Source organism: Pantherophis guttatus, chromosome 2 (assembly GCF_059756535.1).
Source record: "Pantherophis guttatus breed Tessera chromosome 2, ASM5975653v1, whole genome shotgun sequence".
Taxonomy (NCBI): Eukaryota; Metazoa; Chordata; class Lepidosauria; order Squamata; family Colubridae; genus Pantherophis; species Pantherophis guttatus.
The window spans coordinates 156333930-156338116 of record NC_142064.1 but is presented as its reverse complement, the minus strand read 5'-3'; the positions used below and the strand labels follow the sequence as shown (position 1 = coordinate 156338116).

At 35.2% G+C, this 4187-nt stretch overlaps 1 pseudogene; it reads left to right on the top strand.

The window, feature by feature from the left end:
• The first annotated feature begins 358 nt into the window (after positions 1–358).
• Positions 359–3681, top strand: LOC148115389 (E3 SUMO-protein ligase KIAA1586-like; annotated as a pseudogene).
• Positions 3682–4187: the final 506 nt, after the last annotated feature.

The following is a 4187-nucleotide window of genomic DNA, read 5'->3' as shown; positions in this document are numbered from 1 at the left end:
CTAGAGAGTCCTCTCCTTCTTTAGATAGCAAGTTTTTCTACCTTGTATATAGAATCCATAATGTCTTGTAAAGGCATAAAAGTTCATCTTCAAAACATATATAATATATACTAGTCAGGGATGAAATGCTATTGGTTTGGACCATTTCGTCCGAACCGGTAGTGATGATGGCCATTGGTTCACCGAACCGGTAGCAATAATCCCTGGCTCCACCCATGTCCACCCAATCACCCGGTCGGCTGCTTGCCTGCTTGCTGCTTTTTCCCACCATTTGCTTTTCCCACCACTCGCTTTTCCCGCCACTCAACGCTTCCGGCCCACCCACCCCACCTCCGGCCTATATAAGTTCCCATTTTCCATGCAGCCCAGCTACTTCGCCGACGCCTGCCCACTCGGACGCCTCACCTCACCTTGCTCGGACGCCTTGCCTCACCTTGCTCAGATGCCTCACCTCGCTCAGATGCCTTACCGATGGCCGCTCACTAAAAAAGGTAAGCATTGCCGGTTGCTGCCTAGCGTGCCCCCCCAATCCCCGGTCTTGCATACTTAGTGCAGCCGCTGGGATTGTTTGCGCCTTCTATTGTGTAAGTAACTGGTTTTTTGTGGAGGGGGGCAGCTTTAAAAAAATAGTTAATTGGGTTTTTTTTAGGAATTATTTTTTTTTAGACATAGCCATTTAAAATTTAGGAAGTTTTAAATTTAGCTGCTTTTATCTAAATATATATATAAAATAAAATAATAAAATATTTGTGCAGCTTTCTGAGATTTTGTGTGTTTCTGTAGTGTTTCACTCTCACTACACAAACACACAAAATCTCACAAAGCTGTATGTGACATTTTTTGTGTGTAAAGTGTGAAAGTTGCTTTTTGAGCTTTTTGTGGCTCTGTGAAGTTCCCGAAAAGAAAATTGCCTTTTGAATAAAAATGCTTGGAGAATTTTAAAAATTAGAAGAAATAACCCCAAAATTGGCTAAAGGAGTGGAAAGAAAATAAGCAGATCCTTTTCCTTGAATGTTAAGAAAAACAAAAGAGAAACTGGAAATTAAGCCCTGCAATAGAAGTGCTGTACTAAAAAAAAAAAAAAGAGGGGAAGAACCTATTGTTTAATTTGGACTGGACTATAAAATTGATTTGGCATTTTCAAAGTTAAAAGAAGAAAAGAGAAATTAGTAAAGACTGTTAACCTGGATTGAAACAAAATGGATACTTTGTTAGACTGCTAATTGGAATTGTGGATTGTAGAGAGACACCTTCAGGAGCAATAAGAACATTGCAATTTGGAACTTTTGTTTTGGAAAACTCTGAACTTTAATAGAGATAACAGCCGTGGGAACTTTTGGGGAGGATTTCTTTGTTTGCAAGCAGCTTGACTTTGGAGAAAAAAAAAGAAGAGAAATACAACAAACTTTTAAATTTGAATAATACCAACCTAGAAAGAATAAAATGGCACAGGAAATTAGAGAAATGATGAAAATGATGTATTCGTCATGGAAAACGGAAATAAGGGAAATAATTATAATGTTACATGGAGAACCGAAACCTGAGGACCCAAAAATTGTGTTAGAGCATACTCAAGCTGACAAGGAAATAACAACGGAGAAGCAAGACATCGAGATTGAAAATAAAGAAGAAGATAAAGATAACGAGATTGACTGTGGAAAATTAAATGATTATGTGGATAGTAACAATAAAAAGGAGGCTTTTAGAGATTACATTGGGATTAACAATGGAAAAAACAGAGAGGGTGGAAAGAGACAAAGAAGGAAAGAAGGGTGGAATAGAAAGAATATAAAAAAAGTAAATGATTACACTGGGATTAACAGTGGAAAGACAAGAAAGAGAGAAAAAGGGTGGAAAACAACAGGAAATACAGGGCAAAATAGAAGAGTCCAGGACTTTGAAATACAAAATGATTACACTGGGATTAACAGTTGGAAAATAAGAAAAAGGGAAAAGAGATGGGAAATAATGGGAAATATAGGGCAAAATAGGAGAGTTCAAGATTTTAAAGCACAAAAGAAAAAAAGGGGAAAGAAAAAGGCAAAAATAAAAATAGAAAGGGAGAAAAGGAGAAAGAAATGAAAGAGGAATATGTTATAGATATTTAGAATTGAAATATGAATTGAACAATATTTGGAACATTGTTATCTGCATTTCTGGAGCCTAGATAATGATGTTTTAGAAATATGAATAAGTTTAATAAATTAAAGGATAACAGCTAGAATATCTTCAAACTTAATTAGGGAAATTGTAATAATTGAAATATTTTTAATTGCATATTGTGGTGAAAATAGAAATGATTAAGGGGTTGTTTTGAAGAATATATGGAGAAAGCTATTTGGTTTATTATTATTATCATATGAAGAGAAAAGATGGCTACATAATTAATTGATTTTCTAAGAAGTGGGATTGTATGGAAATTGGAATAATTGGAATATTCATGTTTACATTCCAGGAATTGATATAAAGAAATATATGGGGAAAGTTATTTGGTTTATGATTATTCTATAAAGAAAAAAGATGGCTATATAATTAATTGATTTTTTTGAGAAGTTGGATTGTATTATTTAAGGAAATGTATGCTATAAAACAATTGGGTTTATTAGTCTTATAAGAAATGAATGATTGTAACACCACATAATTAATTTGTACTAAGATGATGGATATTGAAATAGATGACAATAGAAAACCCCAAAAATTATAATAAAGGAATACAAGGAAATACTAGGAATCATATTAGGTTAGATCTTAAATTTGAGGGATACAATATAGAATGGAAGGGAAAAATTGAATTTGGTTAAGATAAGAGGTTAGGATGAAGGGTAATATTGGTGTTTTTTTTTAAAATAGAGAGAATAAATATTATGGCAAAAAAGAAGTATAGAAATTTTAAATTTAGTTGAAATGACTAAAAACTGTTTAAATCTGTGAACTGGCCAACACTCTGTTCAGAAAAAATACAATGTATATTTGTATGTGTGTTTGTGTAAAAAATAAAAAAAACTTCTAAAAAAAAAAAAGTGGCCTTGGATGATCCAAAACCATCCCAAGCATCACAAACACCACCACATCCACCACTTGAAACCGGAGAAAGTAGCAAGTCAAGTATTGAGTCACCCGCCGCACCCAAAATTGAAAGCATTCTTCCAGACTACTGGACCATGCAACAGTACAGCAACTTCCAAGAGAGGTATGACAGGTTGGAAGTTTCAAACAAGAAACTAGGTTGCAAGTACTGTGCAAAACATGACTTCACAATAAAAAGTGGTATTCATGTGTCCAAAGAGTGGAAGCTTTTCAAGATTGAGGAGGCTGGGAAAAACAAGGAAGTGCAGCAGGCGTCTCTAAGGAAGAAAATGAGAGAACATTTCATATCAAAATCCCACACCATTTGTAGAGACAACGTAAAACAAGTGGAGCAGGAAGCCATAACAAAAGCAATGGACAAGATTTCTGAAAGGCAATATGGCACCACTTCTAAAATGTTCAAAACTGTTTACAGCCTGGCAAAAGCATGCAGACCAATTTCAAACATAGAGGAATTGATAGAATTACAAACTGAAAATGGAGTAGATCTGGGAGTAGGATTGCATTCAAGGCCAACAGTGGTGAAAATAGTTGAGTGTATTGCAAACGAAATTAAAACCCAAATGTTTACCAGCATCATTGAGCAGAATCTGAAAATATGTCTGATCATTGATGATGCCTCAACAGTATCCTGCAAACCGGTTTTGATAGTGTTCGTAGAAGTTGAGGACTCAGAGGACCCACCAACAATTTTTGTCAAGCTTGTTGAATTGAAGAAACAAGATGCAGAGACAATATGTTCTGCAGTTTTTGAAAGTTCACGTAAGGTTGGGTTTACCCAGGACTACCTGCAAAAAATTTAATAGCGTTCTGCTCTGATGGTGCCAGCATTATGCTTGGGAGAAAATATGGAGTGAGCACTAGAATAGCAAGAGAGTTTCCAAACATATGGCACTGCTTGAACCATTGCCACCAACTTGTTTTAGATGACACCATAAAGGAAATAAAGCAAGTAAATCATTTTAAAATATTTATTGATAAGTTATGCTCCATTTTTCAGCAATCCAATAAGAACCGAATTGAACTTGATGAAATATCTGAAGAACTTGACATTAACATCATAAGGATTGGTCGAGTTTTTGGGCCAAGATGGGCCACCT